Raw genomic sequence first — 23,582 nt, forward strand, 5'->3', positions numbered from 1 at the left:
CCAAAAGTGAGAGCTTAAAGGTAAATGTCAAATCCAAGTTTACATTTTAACATTTATGGTTTTAATTTTAACAAAGATGCGAAGGAATACTGTTGTTATCAAGTAAATGTACAATATAGAAAAGGTAATGAAGTGAAATTTCTTGAGTGAAAATGTACTTAGATAAATGCCATAGAGTGCAGCTAGTTTACAATGAGATTAAAGTAGGTTACGATGATACATATTTGACATTACTACCATTTAACAGAACAAATTTATGGAACAATTGCATTACATGTAAATACAGTACAACAACAGTAGGACATAGAAACAACTAGGCCTTTTGTCAGTACATAAAGTAACTTTAGTGTGTTTAGTAAGTGTGTGTTGTCTGTAAATACTTACTACATTTAAACAAAAAACTAAATTAATTACCTGCCACTCGAACACCACAACACAGCATAATTTTAATATAACAAGACAGAAATGTATAATAAATATAAAGTCCACAGCATCTGCAGCCTCAAACATATGTGACAGTATGATTGTCAATTGGTGGCTGTATTAAAGCGCATGACGAAGGATATCTATTCAAGAAAATTACATATAAGATAATAATAAAAAAAATAAACAGGAGAATCACGGAGGAGAAACTTACCACGATAAACAAAGCTTGACAACTAACAAACACAGAAAAACAAGGGAGCTAATTAATTAGACACCTGCAATTAGGACACTTATTAATCAGCAACCAATGAGACAAACAGGTGAATGAGATGAAACAAAGAAACACATGGGAAAGCTGGGTACACTGAAGATTAACAGAGAGTGAACACAGTGAAAAAAAAGAAAACATTTTAGCAGTATTTTTAATAAATGTTAATTTTATGTGTCATTGATGTGGTTCTTTTATGTGCATTGTGTGGTCTTTATGTGCTGTGTTGTATTGCTCACCAAAAATTGTAACTACTTATCAAAAAATTTGGGACAAAACTACACGACATCAACAACACATGGCACCATGTACATGTCCGGCAGGACTTGTGTATTACTGAGGTGTATTCCTGCCCAGGCGTTATCAAAAAGGTCAAAGCTGAAACTTGTTAAAGTTTTGTCAGTCATTTTTTCATTTTCAAACACACCTGTAATAATAACACATTGTTACATTACATTTAGGACACTGATGGAGTCAACAGATTTGCAACACGTTGCAAGGAAGTTATTTCCATGCTCCACTGGACAGGTATGGAGAGCACAATGTTTACTTCTGCAGAGGCCTTATCGAGCACCTCAACAAATACCTTCAACCATATGCTGGATTGTGGACTGGGATAATGCTAGGTTTGCCATCATTAATCAATATATCCCTTTTGGATATAAAAATCTTGCTTTGTTTTCTGAAAATTAAACACATGGCTTTACTTTTGTACTTTTGTTCAAAGGTGACCTTGGACGACATGGGACGGGACCACAATATGAGCAGTGCTCTAGGAAATACAATACCCTCAGAAAGCTTCCAAGACAAGTAATTATAATATATTTTACATTACATGACCTTATTACTCAGTGCTTAATGTGTTTAACAGGTAAATTATTTTACGAATTTACCTGTTTTTTATACCTTTCTCAGAACATAACAGAGGACAGCAAAACGCAGGGCGTAATGGAAAAGAGCCAGTGGGATTTAAAACACATTCGATTTCCCTCTGGCCGCCTGACTAGGCTTGATGATCAGACTTGTGGCCTGCTATCAGACTAGTCACACCGCTCTCCTGAAGGAGTATGAAGATTCCCAAAGAGTTTTCAGAAGAAAGGTTTGAATACTTTAATTAAGGTTTCATTGAAGGTGGCATGGGTAACAGTTTTTAAGTAAAAGTAAATATAAAGAAAATTACATTATGTATGTCATCACATTATATGCACTGGTATCTAAAACAGTTCTCCAAAGTTATTGAAATTATAAATGACTGCTTTCATCAATACCTTACTTTATGCAGACATACAGAGTGGACCAAGAAAATGGAAAGAACGCCAGCAGAAAAAGAGGGGGAGATATGTTACACCACTCCGGAAGCCGTTTCATTTCAAGACATCGAAGAAGAAGGTATACTGTAAATATAAAGCTGTCATGCCTTCTACAGAATTAATAGTAATAATCCTAATCTAAACATAACAGTTTTAGCTTTACTGCAGCCAAGGTAATTACAGTCAATCCGAAATAGCTTACTACTCATAGATATATAACAGCAAAACCCCTTTTCCATCGCTTTATTTTCTGTTATTCCACTACACACTACACAATCCTTACTTAATATTAATATTATATGTGGTATATCATTTTTTGTGTGGTACATCTTTTTTAGAGAAACTATTAATGTAAATTACAACTGAAACTTCTACAAACAATTGAAATATTGTAAAAGATTTTATTTTATATTTGTTTTAAATGTATTTAAAATAGGAAATTAAGAGACAAACAGAAGCACTGTTACATGAGGATCCTTAGTAACGTGATCTGTTTTTAAACACACTGTTGATAGGTTGACTCCTCAGTACCTGACGGTGCCATTGGGAAACAAAAGTCTTCACCACAGCCTAGTTCATCTCTGCTGGGGGACCATGAAGAAACTTTGGATGGAAAGGATGTAGTACATGGGGATATCTCAAACAAACCTCAGAAACCATCCAAGACATCAATAACCCCACAGCATCAAGTAAGAAGGCTTTCTAGTTTCACAAGTTCTTAATAGTAACTTTTAAAGGTTATTATTTGAATGAACATTAAAAAGAAAGGATGTAATTGTTTAAAAAAAGAGAGACAACAAGTTGAAACACATTCACCTTATGTTTAACAACCTATAATTTTTTATTTAAATTTATGGCATGCAGCTCACCTCCTGGTGGAAAAGAAAAGACACAGAGGTTGTGGTTTCTGTGATCCCCACCCAGAACATAGGGCAAACGATTACTGTTCGTCACCGTGAGCTCCGTACACTTCAACCGCACCGGTGGTTATATGGCGAGGTAGTATGCATTTAATTCTCTTAAAAATGTAGTTATATTAAGTTTTACAATTATAAATCTGTAGTTCTATATTAACACTTCAGCTACCACTATTTGGTAATATGGAAATAATTAAATTTAGGACAAAGATAGTTCCTTAATAGGTAATCAATAAATACAAAATAACATTAGCCTCGTTATGAAGTACTAACAACGAACGATGACAAATAATAATCAATTACTAAATAATCACCACTTTAACGTATTTGTGACCAGTTGTCTTTTTGTACTCTTACCATGGTCATAAAATGCATTGCTATTTATCTATTAACTCTGTATGAACTGCTAGTGATCTGATCCACTATTTTAAATTGAAAAACCTTTTTTTTTTTCACATTTAAATAAAGGTCCAGATCGTCTTCTTACAGTCAACACTCACAGCCAGGTTGTATATTATTACATTAAAGCTACCACAAAATGTAGGGTTGCCAGAGTAGTATCAGCTAAGACAGACAGAATACGGCCTGTGTATACAGCCTGAGTATACAAAAAAAGATAGACACTTAAAGGGGTCATATAATGCCATTTTTGTACAAGTTAATATGATTCTTTAGGGTCTAAATGAAAAGTTTGTAATATACTTTAATTAAAAATTCTCATTACGCCCGTTTCATACATGATCCGTTTGCAGTGCGTATGCGGTGCAGGAGCAGCATGCGCTATAGTGCTTTCATATGCTGCGTTTGCAGTGCATAGCTGATCCGCGGCTGTACCACAAACACATACTAACTATTTTTATTTCAAATCCAGAAGTTAAGCAGCAACTTAAAAAAAAAAAAAAAAAAAGTTTTGTCAGCATTGCGATTCTCTTTGTACACATATACGCTCTTTAATGGACGTATGCATGTTTAAACACAATTTAAACAACGTAGGCCTATTATTCCATGCATTACTTCTACTTATATTAAGTTCCTCAAGCAAGTGGTCAAATATTTAACCATGTACTTATATTAAAATCGCAAACATTTAAAATTAAAACTTAAAATTGACAAAAACAGCCGACTTTCATGCCTTTTCTTTTGCATTTAAATTTTAATACAATAAATCTTGCATGTCACAAAGAACTTGTTTTTCCACCTCCACGAATGAGAGAGTTGTTCATTATGTCGCCTTGTTGAGGTAAATTGTAGTTTTCCTTGCTTTACTCCAGTCTTAAAGTAAAAATATGACTGTGAAAAAAAGTAGTATTTAATTAAATACATTTATGGTGAGATTACTAGATTTTATTTAATTAAATGCATTTATGGTGAAATTACTACATTTTCAGGTCAATCTGTGTTCATTTTGACCACGAAACATACGCTGTCACTTTAATTCAGTGTTTTCAGCACAGCAATTATAGACTCGGTGTGGCACTGTATACGCACCGCAACTGGAACGGATCGACGGACTGCAACCGCGTGCAGTGTGCTCTAACCTGTTAACATGGGTACAGAAAAAAGAAAACGCACTGCAAACGGAGTATGTGTGAAACGGGCGTTAGTATTGTAAGAAAACACTAATTTTAACTGGTCAAAAATAGCTTTGTTTTCAGCACGCCATTTAAGTGCATGTGTCTTTAAATGATAATGAGCTTTGCTCACCCCGCCCCTCTGTTCTGTGGGCGTTTAGACACAACACATGTGGAGGGTTGCCTTGACAACAGTTGAGGGTATATTTTGGAGAAAGAATGGCAGCGGGAGTCTCTGAGGACACATCTGTGCAACCGTATCATTTGAACCGGAGTCGGACCCGGAACAAGATGACGGCCCCAAAGAAGTTAGACAATTAAAGGGATAGTTCACCCAAAAATGAAAATTCTGTGATCATTTACTCTCCCTCAAGTTGTTCCAAATCTGTATGACTTTCTTTCTTCTGCTGAACACAAAAGAAGATATTTTGAAGAAAGTTGATAACCAAATGTCTGATGGACCCCATTGACTTCCATAGTAGGAAAAAAAAAACACTATGGAAGTCAATGGGGACCAGCAACTGTTTAATTACCAACCTTCTTTAAAATATCTTCTTTTGTGTTCAGGAGAAGAAAGAAAGTCATAAAGGTTTGGAACAACTTGAAGGAGAGTAAATGATCACAGAATTTTCATTTTTGGGTGAACTATCCCTTTAAAGCTACACTGTGTGATATTTTCCCCCATCTAGCGGTGAAATTGTATATGACTACCCAGTGAATATTAGTTTCTGTTCCTTTCAATTTCGAGGGCGTTTTAACTCCTACGGTGGCCATATTATTCCAAGATTAACATGGCTTCCAGTTCGACTTCGTCCAATTGCGCCTTTAAAACTATCACCTTTGATCCGTCGCAGCACAGATTTATGTTACAAGGTAAACAATACTTTTTCACCATTGACGTGAGGAAAAGTAACGCAAGTTATACTAGAGGTCGTTCTGGCGTTATGCACAACCATGCTATGGTTAGACAAGCAACTATAAAACTTTGAATTTACACAAATAGGCTGAATTACCAACATCGGCGTCCGTTTTAAAATCTTTGCTCCTCATGAGCTCTTTCCATCTGGGAAAAGTTACTCCAGTATTGACTTTGGCTGATTTGCCTGTCGCGTTGACGTTTTAATTCTCACTTTCGCTTCCTTGGCGACTCTGCTACATGTCCTCGAAAATAGGCATGATCCTCCATCAGCAATCTTTCAAATCTGCCGCAGTCGCGAGTAATCTCCCCCTCGCATTCGTCTCTGTGTCACTGAGTGTAAAGCGCGAAAGGCGAAGCTTGAATTTACAGGTATGTCCCTCTTTGGCTAATGTAGTTTCAAGATGGAGGGGCAACATGGCGACCGGCATGCAAACCCCTCACCCGTATGTACTTTCAATGGCAGATTATAAACTTACGAGAATACTTTATTACTTGAAAGAAGTAAATATATATTAATGAGCACATATATTTTTGAAAGAACTAAGTGTTTTTTGCTAAGAATCAACTAAAAAAGTTACACAGTGTAGCTTTAAGGCTCGAACAGGACGTTTCTGAATGTTTGGTTAACGTAATGTCACTTTGATCTATCTTTGTATGTACTGGAAGGGTAGAGTAGTGAGATATGAACGCTATGTGTTTACTGATGTATACATTAGTTAATTGACAGATTGATGCTACCGTTACAGCTAATAGTCATGAATAACTTTTATGACGAGAGGAAGTTACTCAAAACGAGACCGAGATTCGAATAGAAGAAGCTTCACATTTACGCCCAAAAAAGATACAGGTAATGAAAATATTTAAGTTCAGTCTTGTTCACATAGTGAGAAATAATATTAAAATATCCAATTGTCTGCTGTTGCTTATATTAGACATTTTAAAACTACATATGAAGCAAACTACACATGCTTATGCAACTAAAAACTACATATGCTTATGCAAACTTAGAAAAGAGTCAGCAGTTACCAGAGAACAGATGCAACACGTTAAAGAAATTTAGTTTTCGGTCACACTCATATAAGAAGATAATATTGAATTGTTTAATATTGAAATTTTTTTTTTTTGTAGTTGATATGAAGCAGACGTGACTGTGCAAAGACAAAATCTGGACAAAATGAGTCTTTTACTAATTATAAAGGATTCATCAATCACTTGATGAAGTCCAGAATTTAGATTTAAAGGAATAACCTGACCAAAAAAATGAAAATGCACTCGTTATTTTTTAACTCTGTCATGTCAGCTCATGATTTTCTGTCTTCTGTGTTCTGTCATGCTCCAAAAGAATAAAATATCATAAAATCACAGTAAAAATAATCAGTTTGACTTATTCTGTATATTGATTATTTTTGTTGACAGTCCATCAGAATCACTATTTCTTTTTATTTTGAGTATGTTTCCTTTCATTGTATCCAAAGAAAGTCAAATGGGTTTAAAACAGCTTGTAAATAATGATTGGATTGTCGTCCTTTTCCCCTTTGTAGTTAAAATGAAGAGGGGAAAAAAAGGACATAATAAAAAGGACCCAAAGGACATAATATCCTTCTTTAACCCTCTGAGGTCGACAAACGCGCCGGCGCGTTTTGCTGGATTTTCTTCACATTGTAGCACTTTAAACTTAAATTACTCCGTCATTTATGGACATACAGAAAAAAGAAATATAAAAAAAGAATCTGTGATATTTCTACTTTTGTATGTGTCCGCTTACAATCAAATCAAAACACTGTGCTTTTGTAAAATAAAGAAAATAAACAGGGTGTGCGTTCTGCCTCTCCGTCGCGGTGAACTTTTTTTTCTTGAGCACGTCTATAAACTGAAACAACTCAGCGAATACCCAGCAAACATTGGTCCGACGGCAACGTCGTGTCCCTGGCCAAAAATAGTCGCGGTATGACGGCATAAATCGGTAAAATTCTGATTTTTGTACATGTCTACAGTTCTCTGGGGTTGCATGTATAATTGTTATTTTGACTTTTAGCTACGTGTAGTTCAATATATAGTGTATCGGGTGAGAGGACGTCACCTGGCGACGTCTTTTACACGTGCATTTATAGTCCATCATGACCCTCCATCATGGAATCCTTGTGAAATATGCAACAGCTGTGCTTAAAGGCACAATATGTATTTTTTTTTGCTTTAAAAATATAAAAAATCACTATATCTATGTTATATATTTTTTAAAGTTGTGTATTTACATTATCCCGACAGTTCCAATTAACTTCTAAATCCAGAGAAATTAATATTTTAATTCGAAGACACGGACCGTGTCTTTATTTCCGTTATGTCGCAGTCAATGGCGTCATATCCGCGTTGTCCCTGGTTTCCGCCTATGGTTTCCGCTCGTACTGCCATGGTAACCAGAGCTATGAGCAGAGCCCTCTGATTAACCAAAGCGACAGACGCAGACAACTGGAGTTCGCAATGTCTATCTGCACGCTGTTGTTGTTTCGTTCAAACATTATGGACCATGGCAAGCAGACTTTGGATAAAAAAGGAGAACTAAAACGAGAATCAATATCAGCGCGGTGTTTTCGAGATGCCGAGAGCTCCCATAGACAGTATATAAACGAGAGCTCCACGTCCGAGACCTCGACCGCTTCTACATGTACTTTATTAAACAGGTGAGCACATTTACATAAAACTAATCAATTTTATATAGTTCAACAATGATAAAATGTCAGAATATGATCTGTATGTTATTCTAATGTTGATCTAGTTTACTGCTAGTCTCATACAGACAAACTAACACATACATTTCAACACATTTAAATGCAGTTTAGTGTGCTAGTGTAATGTTAGACCAATGAAACAGCGCTGCGTTACCTCACAAGTTTAATTTGTCTAATAAACTGACCTGTGAGTTGTAATTCTGCACTCGCATGTAGTTCGGTAGAATGAAATGGCCATATTCCTTTTATATCCGCGGGACTCGCGTCGCGTTTGGAGCTGATAGCTGTCTCTTAGCAATCCCGAACTGCTTCATATCACAGTCATGATAAAAACATCGATGTATTCAGTCATCCATAAACATTATTAGATCGGTCGGCTTGGCGTTGACGACAAGTTCCATAATTCTTAGCAAATGTTGCGTCATCAAACTACGCCTTTGTTATTGTAAACAGGTTAGCGACCCCTAGTGGAGAAAAAATCCCATATTGTGCCTTTAATCCTTGCATGGTTAATACTGCAAAAATTAATTTAATTGCCCAAGTAGTTTTTAAGAGGTTGTGAAGACGTCCACTGACGTCCTTTACACGTCAAGGCTGTGAACAGACGTCCACTGATGTCTTTTACACGTCTAGTCAAGCAAGACAGAAAAAAAACAGGAATTATCTTTATGAAATATATACGAATTGTATACAAAGTAAATATATTTACTTTATCTTGTTTAAATAAATTATAATCACACAGTTCCCTTCCCAGTGTGGTTAAGTGAATGCAAAGCCTCTGCATTTTAGTCATTGTTTCAACCTGTAGCCTACCTGATACGTTGTGTTTTTTTTTTTTTTTATGGAATGTATGCATATACATGTAAAACAGAAATATATCTGGTCACCATTTATGTCTGAGTTGGATGTAATTGCCAAAACTGTGCTGCCAAGATGTAACAAAAGATCTCCCGACATTACCAAATCCCGCGATAGGTTATCTCACGAGATGTTAACGCGTTTTCCCCATAGACTCACTCCGGAACACTGAAGTTTGAACAACCACGAAGAGAGGAGGAATTGAGGCCCATATTATTAGAAATCTACTGTTGGGTACGTACATTTTGTATTATTAGATTCACGTGCTAGAGTTTTACTTGTTTGACATGAATGAACCGAAAGAAATGATGCCCACATTGTCAACTGAAATTGGCTAACTGAGTTTGGCTAAAATTAGCTAGTAGGCTAAAAGTTAATTTGAACTTATACAACGGTATACCATAGTATAAAGTATGTTTAATGATAAAGTCAAAGTTATTACTGTAAATTATTAATGTAGCCTTTTGAGAGTTTCTTTCAGAAAGTAAATTATCTGAAGTAGAATGAAATGTTTAGCTGGATTTGAACATGTATGTTTTCAGTAACTACAAATATTTTGTAATTTTAGAATTGCTAAACATGTCTATTCAGGGGACATCACAGCCCACCTGTCTTTATCAGAAATGTCCTGTTCACTTTCTCACTGTTACACACCTAGTTAAGGGTCTTTCGCAAGGGCACCACAGTGGTATTGAAGAGGCAGGGGACAAATGCTGTTACCCCCAACACCAATTTAAAGCAGAACATCTTTTATACAATAAAATAAAATGTAATGCATGTTGATTACCTTTTTCTAATGTTTCATTCATGATTCATTCATCTTGTTCCATGTTTTTTTTTTTTAAATTTAGCTGAAGACCATAAAAATATTTTGAAAATAAGTGCATGTCATTTACCTCAAATTTTTAATTTTCATTTATTTTAAAAAGAAATATATTCTCTTCCCTTAGATGCTGTGAAGAGGTGGAGCCCACATGCTACAGACACTGAAATTGATGCAGCAATGGCAGAACACCTGAAACACGCTCCAGGAAGAGCTGGGGGTGGTGGATACAAAAAATGAGCCAAACAATGTGTTTAAGGGATAGTTCACCCAAAAATGAAAATTGTCATCATTTACTCAACCTCATGTTTCAAACCTGTATACCTTTCTATGTTATGCTAAACACAAAGATGTTTGGAAGAATGTTTGTAACCAAGCAGATGTCGCTTCCCATTAACTACCATAATAATTTTTTCTCCAATAATGGTAGTCAATGGATGCTCTATTTGCTTGGTTACAAACATTCTTCAAAATATCTTCTTTTGTGTTCAGCAGAAGAAAGAAACTCATACAGGTTTGGAATTTGGTGAGTAAATTACATAATTTTCATTTTTGGGTGAACTATCTTTATATAATAATTCAGTATTTTGCAATTGGTATTTTAGTTTGGTTAACAAATCGAGAGCTTAGAATTATAAGGTTCTATCTCCGTTTATTGTAGTTTATTGAGGATCAAAGTTTTTAAACTCGGTTTATGTTTTGTGAGATGGAACCTTTTTATTTTATTAATAACTACTAACAAAATATTTTTTTTACAAAAATAACACCACACAGGCATTAATAAACACCTAATGGATCAGATTGTCAAAAACTCAATTTCGACAAAAAGTGGAGATAGAACCTTATAATTCTAAGCTCATGAAATGTTAAACATTGAAAAAAATAAAGAGAAATTTTGGCTGTTCAAGATCAATAAAATGTTGTGCTTAATCAGAACATGCTTCTTTTTTGCTTATGTCCACAAATAATGTGTTATTGTTTTTGATGTACACGTGATTAAAACGTTTTATTGACGTTCAGGTCTGACTGGACCAATTTTGGACCTTTTTAGAACCTTTGTCAAGATGTGTAAACCTTGATTGCCTTTCACGATGTTACACAATAGGTGTGTGATTATTTTATATGCAGGCTTATATATACACTTAAATTATGCAGCAACACATTTAAACACATATGACGACGCATTTACACATCCAGGGACGCGCAGAAGAGACGTGGAATTCACGGCCAGAAAAGACGTGGAATTCACGGCCAGACGACGTCAAAGACGTCGGTTCAACTTCCATTTTGGAACTATTTTTCAACCATGACGGGACGTCTCTGTCGGACGTCTTTTCAACGGTCATTAAACGTCCAAATGTTTGCTGGGTACTTGTCACACATTTATGAGCCATATACCTTTATAAACATTTAAGTGTGTACTTTTAAATGATCGGATTCAAACTGAAAACAAATATTCTCTGTTTAAGTCATTTGTATAAAACCAACAAGATGTCCAGCTTCTCAAATGCTTGCTCATTACTTTTAATTTGAACACGCCTACTCGCGCAAAAGATATTCACATGCAAATCTCCACGTGGAACGCGAACTCGCTCATTACCTCAACACCAAAACACTTCATCAGTCTCTGCTTTTCGTCGAGATTGAAAGACGCGCCGTGAGCTTACATTGGCTTTACCCCAGAAGAAGAAAAACGCGATTTGAAGACAAGAAAGATGTAAGGTAAGAAATTCTTACATATTAGTTTGTTATTGTTGCATAAATTTCACATTGCAGTTGAACTGTTGCTAGATATACGGTGAATATTGTAATATTTAGACCCGTGTTTACTGTTTACTGTGTTTGTGGATATCTGCTCAAACGTAGATATGTACCCAGCAAACACATTTACGTTGTGGCAACGTCTCTGGCACGTTGTATTTCTGCTATGGCAACGTCGCTGTCTACGTGCTCGCAACATTGTAACAACGTAGAATTGTAAGACGTGACAGGGCTGTAGCAACGTTGCTGCGCGACATTCAGCAACTGAGAGACGACATTCTGACAATATTTTTATATGGTGTATTTTGTTAGATAATTATACTTTTTATCGTTTATTGTTTATCTATATTATTATTTAATGGGGCTATCAACACCTGCAAGTGTAGCCTACACTTTGAAGAGTAAAAATGACAGAAGGTTTCGTTAATTCAACTTTATTAAAACTGCATATAATCAAATTGCACTTCCAAAAGTCATACATTTGTGAAAAAAAAAAAAAAGAAATAAAGGAATATACAAATTTATTTTAAGTATAATAAATAAAACATAAAAAGAAAAGGCAGATCAGAACATTTAAAGAACAAAACCGGGTCTGTATGGCGGACAGTAGCCGAAAGCAGGTGTCACCGGGGAAACATCCACAAATTCAGAGGAGCAAAGAAACGAATGAGACTAAATAGCGGAAAAATCAAACGAAAAACTAAACAGTGCGAGCGATGCTACATTAATCACATTATAATTAAAGTTGTAGGTTGTGTTTGATAGCTGAGGTAGGCTAAACGCAATACTCACGTATCCTTGCTCGATGATGAATGAGAACACAATGAGCCCAACAACAGGTGGTTGGAATTTAAAAGGCTGATTTTCGCGCTTCAGGGCAGTGACGAGTACATTATGTAGTCCAGTGGTTGTCAAGACAGCGTTGGTACAACCTTAAGCAATGGCCCTGAACGGTGGTTTAATACCAACATTGTGACAACGCTGTAACAACCTTCACCACACAACGTAGTTATAGCAACCTTTTGGCCATGTTGTTAAAACGTTGTTAGAAGGTTGGCTACGTTGTGCCAACGTTCTGTGTTTGCTGGGTATATGGTAACCATACTGTTTTATATTTGAGCGCGATCGCGTTTGAATGTATCATATTTTGGAAAAGCAAAATGCTCCAAACGGCTTCATGTTTTTACTATTATCTCATTTCATATCATCATAACGAATGGAAACATTTGAAGTAACATGATAATCAATATATTTTTCTCTAGCTTAGTGGTTACTAAAATATTTTGGAAGATTTATAGGCTGCTATGGTTATTGTTATTATTTTATGCAGCACTGCGCATAGTCTATGCCTACAAGGCACAACAAACCTGGTGTTCATTATATTGTTGGAAACATTTGTGTGTGTGTGTGTGTGTATTCTGTGAATTTTAAAAAGCAATTTTAACCAGAAAAATCTAAAATGTATTCCCAAAATCGTGCAGGCCTTTCTCTTGATATCAGTATGTTCACTTTTTTTTTTTTCAGGGCCCAGATGCCACTGAGTCCTGCTGACTTCAACATTCACACAAGTCTCTGTACATGAACATGGTAAAGTGAAAATCAAACACCTTGGAAATGAAAGGTATGTACAATGTTTTTAGGAATGGCACAAAGGTCTCTGTCTTTGGATCATTGGTTATCTTTGGATTATGTTGTGTTGTAAATAAATCAAACAATCTAAAAGATCTTAAATCTCCTCATTCTTTGTGAAAGGTTGCTCAGAATGATAGGGGCCTGATAGCTCCTAATAGGGCAGTTAGAGGAGGGTCTTTGTCTTTCTCAGGTGTGGAAAGCTTACATATTAATGAGCTCCCGCATAAAGCTTTGTGGCACAAAACACGTCGTAAAAATTTTAAATCAATATATTGTCTTATCTGAATGAGCAGTCAGGGTGATTTTCACATAGTTTTAGAGCAAATATTCTAGGCTACGTCATACAATTTTCAAAAGTCTTGTGAAGAAATAATCAGTATGGGTTTCATGACCTTATTTCAGTGAGAATTTTTTTTTGTATTTTCACAAACCACGCATAAATGTCATCATCTCAAAACTACAAACTTTTACATACATGCTGCTGATATATTATTGTAGCAGAGTTTGTGCTGAATACAGTGTAATCAGACTTTAGCCATGAAAATGTCACAAGTAACAGAAATAACCAGAAATGTCAGAGCATGTCAGAACACCTCCAGGGCCCAGAAAACACCTCAGACCTCAGAGGGTTAATAAGAAAAATGGTCAGTCAAGACTGGAGAGAGAAGATGCTTGTGAAAAATAGTCAGAAATACATGAAAGCTTGGAGAAAGAAGAACTGAGAGCCCGTCAGTAAGGTGATTTAGTTGCGGAGAGAGTCAGCAGTTCTGGAGACAAAGAGAGAAGAGACGAGGCTGCTGAGAGTGAGGCTGAGGTCCGTCGTCTATGGACGTGTTTAGGCTGATAGAGTTGAATACTAATAATAGTCAAAAATACACTCACCTAAAGGATTATTAGGAACACCTGTTCAATTTCTCATTAATGCAATTATCTAATCAACCAATCACATGGCAGTTGCTTCAATGCATTTAGGGGTGTGGTCCTGGTCAAGACAATCTCCTGAACTCCAAACTGAATGTCAGAATGGGAAAGAAAGGTGATTTAAGCAATTTTGAGCGTGGCATGGTTGTTGGTGCCAGACGGGCCGGTCTGAGTATTTCACAATCTGCTCAGTTACTGAGATTTTCACGCACAACCATTTCTATGGTTTACAAAGAATGGTGTGAAAAGGGAAAAACATCTAGTATGCGGCAGTCCTGTGGGCGAAAATGCCTTGTTGATGCTAGAGGTCAGAGGAGAATGGGCCGACTGATTCAAGCTGATAGAAGAGCAACTTTGACTGAAATAACCACTCGTTACAACCGAGGTATGCAGCAAAGCATTTGTGAAGCCACAACACGCACAACCTTGAGGCGGATGGGCTACAACAGCAGAAGACCCCACCGGGTACCACTCATCTCCACTACAAATAGGAAAAAGAGGCTACAATTTGCATGAGCTCACCAAAATTGGACAGTTGAAGACTGGAAAAATGTTGCCTGGTCTGATGAGTCTCGATTTCTGTTGAGACATTCAGATGGTAGAGTCAGAATTTGGCGTAAACAGAATGAGAACATGGATCCATCATGCCTTGTTACCACTGTGCAGGCTGGTGGTGGTGTAATGGTGTGGGGGATGTTTTCTTGGCACACTTTAGGCCCCTTAGTGCCAATTGGGCATCGTTTAAATGCCACGGCCTACCTGAGCATTGTTTCTGACCATGTCCATCCCTTTATGACCACCATGTACCCATCCTCTGATGGCTACTTCCAGCAGGATAATGCACCATGTCACAAAGCTCGAATCATTTCAAATTGGTTTCTTGAACATGACAATGAGTTCACTGTACTAAAATGGCCCTCACAGTCACCAGATCTCAACCCAATAGAGCATCTTTGGGATGTGGTGGAACGGGAGCTTCGTGCCCTGAATGTGCATCCCACAAATCTCCATCAACTGCAAGATGCTATCCTATCAATATGGGCCAACATTTCTAAAGAATGCTTTCAGCACCTTGTTGAATCAATGCCACGTAGAATTAAGGCAGTTCTGAAGGCGAAAGGGGGTCAAACACAGTATTAGTATGGTGTTCCTAATAATCCTTTAGGTGAGTGTGTGTATATATATATATATATATATATATATATATATATATATATATATATATATATATATATATATATATATATATATAATCTTAATATAGGCCTATTATAAATATCAACCACTCATCCTTCTACATAAAGTCTGAATAAAATAGGGTGCAGAAGAGTAAAAGAAAATGGGGAAATTATAAGCTTTAATTTTTATTACTGGAAGTCTTGATTTTAATTAATTTAACATTGTTATCAGGCTAAAGTGATTATAATTAAAATCAGTTCCTTTTAAAGTCTCTGTCACTCAAATAGTAATATAAGTCTCAGTATTTGTGAAAGGCTGCTTGATTTACAGTAGAGAGAAACGGTGGAAATCGTTAATCGCCTGGGTTACTTTTGATGTATGGTACAAATATGACATACCTTACAAAAATACATGGGCTATATAAACTCTTATTGAAAGTTAATTGGGACTTTTTAATCTCACAATTCTGACTTTTTTTTCTCATAATTGTGAGTTTATATCACTCAAATCTGACTTTAGGTTATATCTCAAGAATCACGTGATATAAGTTCGCAATTGCATGTTATAAAGTCAGAATTGTGAGAGAGAAACTCAAAATTGCGAGATATAAACATGCAATTCTGAGGGGAAAAAAAGTTAATTGCGAGTTTATTTCACGCAATTTCGAGTTAATTTCCCGTGTTATAAAGTCGAAAACTTTAAAATTAATAAAGTCAGAATTGCATGATATAAAGTCGTTACTGCGTGTTATAAAGTCAGAATTGCGAGATATAAACTCACAATTGTGAGGTCAAAAAAGTCACAATTATCTTTTAAAATGTTTTTATTCTGTGGTGGAAACAAGCTTCCATTCATAACCGAAGTCAAGTCACTTCATTTATAGCACTTTTAACAATATAGATTGTTTCAAAGCAGCTTTACAGTGATAATAGGAGATTACAGTAATAGAGATTGTTTCGGCTTTACAGCAGCTCTAGAATAAAGTTATTGTCCAGCTGAAGTTAGTTTGATTGATTCTCTTCCATCGCAGCGATCATTAGTTATTAACTTAGAGGCCGCTAACACGACATCGTTTCAACTCAAGACAGAAAACTTTTAATGTGTTTTGTAGGGGTGTAACGATTCATCAACTACATCGATGTATCGATTTATATTCCTATGATCCAACTACATCGATCTGTGCTCGGCAAGTTGGCCTTCCGGACGACATATATCAATCTAACATCGTTTTAAAAGGTAATGAATCGATTGTATTGATACTAGGAAATAACGCATTGGATTTAAGCACGTCAGACTTTTTATGGATGTTTTTTCTTAGCACTTTTAATGATAAAGGCGTTAAACGTTACTCGATTCAGTCTGCCTATCTGTGACGTCATCGCCATGCGTGACGCGCCAGCAGCAGCGCAAAGACAACAAGCAGCGCAAAGTCTCTCACCTCAGAAAAACGGACTTTCCTGTCCTCTCAGTCTGTCCTGTCCTCTCTATACTGCAGTAGCGCACTCTTCAATTGCACGCGCAAATGCACCGGCGCGCGCTGTATCACTTCACTAAAGCGCAAAAGAAATACGAGCATGCAACGACGTAAATTAGTAAGTTAAGTTAAGTTCTTCTAAGTATTGTGTATCACCATGGTAGCCTAATTGTTGTTTGTTTCCATAACAAAATGCCACTTACTGGTTATTTTGTATATTTTTATATGACTGTGGTGGCTCATACCAAGATTGTGTTAACAAAAACTAGTTTGGGACTGCTATTTAATAGGCCTATATAATTCCTAAAAAGGTGGGTCGCGGCTTGATGACCATGGGGAAATGTGGGTCCCATGGCCAAACAATTCAAAACATCATTCAATGTTGTGATAATCGTAATTAATAATCACAATTACAATATCAAGGGAATAATCGAAAATTATGATTTTTGTCATAATCGTGCAGTCCTACTTTATTCAAATAAAATGTGAATGCATTTGACAATAATTGTTGTTTACGTGTTTGTTTATATCCATAATTAATACCTGATTCCCTTACAAGAATGTTTGGCTAAAAAATCACTGAATCGATTTCAAGTCACTGAATCGTTTCGGATCGTATCGTTCTAAATGAACCAATATCGTCCTTGAATCACATCGACAACCACGAATCGCGATACGAATCAAATCGTTGTTAAAACGAATCGTTACACCTAGTGTTGTCAAAAGACCCGGTACTTCGGTACCAAGTCGGTACTAAAAAAACGTAAACGTCACGGTACCAAGTTTTCTTAAGTACCGGTGGTACCGAGGACCCGTTCAAACCCGGTTCCTTGATGCGCAAGCATGCACGCATGCACTGAGCGCGTGCTGTTGCGCGTCCTCTTTATAAGCGCTGAGACACACACACACGCGCATTGCGCGTGGCAAGCGCGCTCATAATGTAAGAGACGCCGGCGCGACCACAACATTGCCCAACATCAAATGGCAAACGTAATGCAAGCGGAACGAAACTGCTCGTTATTGTGTGGTTGAAGGACCGTTTATCAGTTTGGACCAGTGCAGCGCGAGCCGAACGTGATCATGCGACACTGTTACTACACAGTGCTAAGAGATCCAGTAAAGAAAGCATTTGAATTCGCCACTAAAGTAATAACATCGCTGCAAAATCTAGTGAGAAACATTCACATTTCTCCGTTATTAACGGATCAAACAGCGCTGATGTGGAAACCAGGAAGAAACATTGTGACATGAATGAACTATCCAGTGTCCACAGATCAGCAACATTCACCATGGATTTACTGTAGTAACACTAACTGCAACCATGGAAGTTTGGCAGGAATAGTAGGCATAATGCCTTCAAGTAATATTACGTCAGTTTTATTTTGACATTATGAATACAATTGATGCCCTCAAATGTTAATCTGAACTAAAATAAACCTTTGTTTATAACTACTACAATATTACATTTCATTTTTTCCAAGAAGCTGTTTTGTTTTATATGCTCCTAAGAAGAGTCAATTATAGCTCTAGAATTGCTCAAAGTAAAAAAAATATCATACTTTATGATTTTAGTTTTAATAAAATTAAATCAAGGAAATTTCCCTGGCATTTCTTTCTTTTTGCTGTATCAAAAACGTACCGAACCGAACCGTGACACAAGTGTATCATATATATCGAACCAAACCGTGAATTTTGTGAACCATTACACCCCTAGTAATCATGCAAATTTCCTGCACCTGTCATAGACATCCAAATGACGTCCAAAAAATTACCCAGTTCAAAGGTCCAATGTTGAACGTCAATATGACGTCCAAGTTGGGTCATGGTTGGACGTCCAAATAGTGGACCTAGTTTGGACATCGAATAGATGTCCAGAATTGGTCATGGACCGACGGACCCAATATAGACATGATCTGCACATCTATCCGACGTCCAATGTTTAGTGGGTAGTTCCATATAAGTTCATGGATAATTTGTTGTTTTGTCGTTAATGAAAATCAATATTGACCTTGTATTTGAAAAAGGATCCTCATACTGTATAAAAACAAAACTAATTCAGACTAAGTTCATTCGCATTCGGAGATTGACTATTTTTGAAACGGTGCGAACTGCGCTCTCCATGATGACGAGGAAGTATCAGCAAATAACTTATTGATTTCTAGCCCTTTGGTACCGAAATTGGTACCGAGAACCGTGGATTTTCACTGGTATTGGTACCGAATACTGACATTTTGGTACCGTGACAACACTAGTTACACCCCTAGGGTTTTGGTGTTCATGTGCAGGACAGCAGTGTCTACAGTCTGCAGGATTGCAGGAATAACCTGCTCTCAGGCTTCAGCCCCCGGCCACACTACCGGAGGAACCTCTTCATCGCTCCTACAGAACTACTGGTGGAAGTTCCCGGATGTTGGCATCGCAGGAACGAGGAACAATATGAAGGTATTTTTGGTGCAAATCAACTGAACGCCTGTGAACGTGAAATCTGTAGTTGTAGAGAATAGCCACACATGTTTGAGTCCTATCTCACAGGTAGATCCTTCAGGGTCGCATGGAGAGGCGAGGTATCCAGAGCACATCAGCTGACTACAGGGGTTCCTCAGGGTTCAGTTCTTGGACCCCTGCTCTTCTCCATCTACACCACATCACTGGGACACATCATACAGGCACATGGTTTCTCCTACCACTGCTATGCTGATGACACACAGCTCTTCCTCTCATTTCAACCAGATGATCCCACAGTAGCTGCCCGGATCTCAAGCTGTCTGGCGGACATCTCGGCATGGATGAAGGAACATCACCTGCAGCTCAACCTGGCAAAGACTGAGCTTCTCATCCTCCCTGCCAATCCGTCTCTACAGCACGACTTCACTATCCAGCTAGAATCATCCTCAATCACCCCATCAAGGTCGATCAGAAATCTTGGAGTAACATTTGATGACCAGCTGACCTTTCACAGATCACCAGATCACAGACCAGATCACATTTCAAAGACAGCTCGATCATGCCGATTTGCACTGCACAACATCAGGAAGATCAGGCCTTTCCTAACTGAGCATGCAACACAACTTCTCGTCCAGGCCCTGGTCATCTCTAGGCTTGACTACTGCAATGCTCTTCTGGCTGGACTTCCTTCATGTGCAACTAAACCTTTACAGATGATCCAGAATGCTGCAGCTCGTCTTGTCTTCAACGAGCCCAAGAGGGCCCACGTCACTCCTCTGTTCATCTCTCTGCACTGGCTACCTCTCGCTGCTCGCATCAAGTTCAAGGCATTGACGCTTGCTTACAGATCTATCACAGACTCAGCTCCCTCCTACTTTCACTCACTCCTACGAGTCTATATCCCTACCAGAAGCCTACGATCGGTCAACGAGCGACGTCTCGTGGTTCCATCACAGAGAGCCACAAAATCACTTTCCAGAACATTCTCATTCACAGTTCCATGCTGGTGGAACGATCTCCCCACCCTCATCCGGAATGCAGAATCCCTGAAAACATTCAAAAGACAGCTGAAAACCTATCTCTTCCGTGAGCACTTAACCTCATAAAAAAAAAAAAAAAAACTTTCCTTTTCCTTTAAATTCTCGCTTATCGGGCTTATGCTACTCTGAATAATGCCTGAACTTCGTATTTTGAGCACTTCTTGCGTTGTTTTTTGCCTATTCACGACGACTCGCTTAATTTAGTCCTAATTTGTACGTCGCTTTGGACAAAAGCGTCTGCTAAATGACTAAATGTAAAAGTAAATGTGTATCAGTGAATCTGAAGTCACAGAGAGAAATGTTTTAAGAGTTGCAAACTTGTAGACTTTTTTTCTCTTCCACAAACACAACACAACAGTTACACCTTCTCAAATTCTTCATTGCAGGCGGACAAATCCTATTCTACAAATCACTAATTAAGAAACTCGTACGCTCACATTTTTGCTACAGTTACTGCAGTGAATATGGTGCAAAACGCATTTACACACACGCATCAAATTTGCTCATCCGCAAATCAGTATGTGAATTCATCCAATGAGAGTTGCACCTGTAGAATATTTTCTCACAAATGTCTTTATATTTTTCTAGCACAAACACAAGTATATAACTACAACTGCTTGAATCTGCTGCGACGAATCTCAAATACTGTTTTTTGCTTTCAAGTGACAAGTTTCGCGCACTCTCACTTTTGCACCATTGATCTGTGTGAAATGTGGAGCAAAAGTGAGTTGTGCGTCTGTAGAGGCAGTGGGCGGAGCCTATATGAATATTGGCTATATAGTACCTACTCTTTTAGCACTCGTTCAGTAAGTACTTATTGAAATTAAGTCCCTCCTCATTGAGTATGCGGTTTGGGACGCAGCCCAAGAGTCCATGTGGTGTGAGAGTGTGAAACTGTGTGTGTAAGAAGTAACAGATTTCTAAGATAAAACTCGTTTAATTCAATTCAATTCACATTTATTTGTACAGCGTTTTTCACAATACACATCATTTCAAAGCAGCTTTACAGAAAATGAATGAGTCCATATTACAATTTACAGTGATCTGTGATCAGAGGAAACTGAGTCCTGACTCTAGCTGTGTCCCAATGTGAAGGCTGCATCCTTCGAAGACCGCAGACTTCAATGATGCAGCCTATGCGTCCTCCGAAGGACGCACCATGTAGCCTTCGTAGGATTTCCTAATTGCGCAGCCAGGTGTTCCCGATCACCGCTCCAGGCGCCAAGGAACGGTGCGAGAGTATGCAGCCATCCTGATAATTCATTCGATATAATTGAGTAAACAGCTATGGAGCCAGAATTGGCTATTGTCATTTTTATGTTTTAAATTTTACTGGAGGACATGGTAAGGATGTTTCAGGTCATGTACTTTTGGCTTAGCCAAAGATTCAAATGTTCATTTATATCTTACCTTGATGCGATTTTGTAGGCTAGTGTATTCTTTTCATTATGCACATAAATGGACCATGATAAATATATTTTCACAGGTTTTCAACCCTATTTGAATATAAAACCCAGTTGAATATAAAAAGTCCAGTGCGAATGTTGCTCGTCATCGGCAGCTGTCAGTCACTGTTGCTAGGCGACAAGAACAATAGTCCGTAGGCTAGACCGGTCCGAGCGAGCGCTTCAGATGCGCCGTTTGAAATGGGATGGAGCTGTAGTTAGCAACAATTTGTTAATATTGTGACAATAGGCCTACATTTTGTTACTTTAATTTTCAAAACAACCAGTGGTATGTAAGGAACTACATACTTCGTTAATACTCGAAGTAATTTTCCCACACAGGACAGCAACACTACAAAATTATGTTATTTTACAATATGATGCATTGTTTTACATTAAACTACACAAAAGTATATAGTTTAAATGTATCAACCTTGAAAATGCAACATATGCAGTAATATAAATGCAAAACATCATAAAAACCCTGACAATGATTTTCCTGCAGAATTCCTTTACTTTTACTCTTGATACCTTAAGTACATTAGAGTATGCAAGATAATTTTGCTTAACTAAGGTTTGAAATATATGACTAGTAGTTTTTCCCCAATGCGGTATTAGTGGTTATTAAAAGTACTTTATTACACTAAAGTATCTCAATATTTATTCCATGAGTCAGCCCTGCAAACCTGTTGTGGATGGACAACTTAGTGGATAGTGAAAATATGCAGTCAAACACTCTGGAGACCATCCCAGATGATGTCCCACCAGCAGGAGGCCTTACCAGGGTCCAGCAGCACACCAGAGTCTCCTACTCAGCTGAATAAAAGTCTACATTTTTTCTTATTTTATGTACTGTAAATTTAAATGTTTATGTTGATTTTGATATGTTTAACGTGTAAATAGTTGGGGGAAAAAAATTTTCATGTAGAAATTATGACTGTCATTACAAAAATAAACAATGTCCAGAGCAATGAATTCTCTTTTATTTAATCAAATCAAATCAAATCAAGTATATTTGTATAGCGCTTTTCACAATACAGATTGTATCAAAGCAGCTTCACAGTATTAAATTAAAATAAAATAATACAACAAAGTTTGTTTCTAGTGGAATTTATTGATTGATAGAATAAAATTAAATATCCCCAAAATATCCCCAACTGAGCAAGCCAAAGGCAACAGTGGCAAGGAACCGAAAAAACTCCATCAAGTGACCTACACTGCAAAAACTCAAAATCTTGCCAAGTATATTTTTCTAATTACTAGTCAAAATATCTCATCACACTTAATATAAGACAAAATTGCCTAAAGACCAAGATTTAAGTGAGATAAAGGAGCTTGTTTTTAGACAGTGCATCTTGAATATCTTGTTAAGTGAATCTGTCTTGAAAATATCTTGTTTTGAGCCATATCTCAGATGAAACAAGCTTTTTTGACATGTCATAAGGTTTTTAAGCTGCTGTGTTAATTGTAAAAGATGAATCGTCTTATTTCAAGAAATAGACTTGACTTGAATTGAGACAACAAATCTGCTTTATTGAAAACTGTAGGTCAACATGCCAAACTCACAACTCACAATGCAGTACAGTGAGTATGTATAATATTTACATATAGACAGCAAAAAAACTTAATTTATTTACGTATAAACAGCTTTACCGACGTACAAATTTGTACATATTCCTATTTAACTTAAAATCGTGGCATTAATGTTTTTACTCTATTGCATTCAATTGTCTTATTAATTAAATTTTCAGTCACATTTATTAATAGTTTAACGTTACTCATAAATAATAACAGCTCTGTTCGTGCTTCTGCTGCAATCTCGTTTAGGAGGATTAATAGCCTACATGGTGTTAAACAAGAATACACT

The sequence above is a fragment of the Abramis brama genome, assembly GCF_963993115.1.
Source record: "Abramis brama genome assembly, chromosome: 4".
NCBI lineage: Eukaryota > Metazoa > Chordata > Actinopteri > Cypriniformes > Leuciscidae > Abramis > Abramis brama.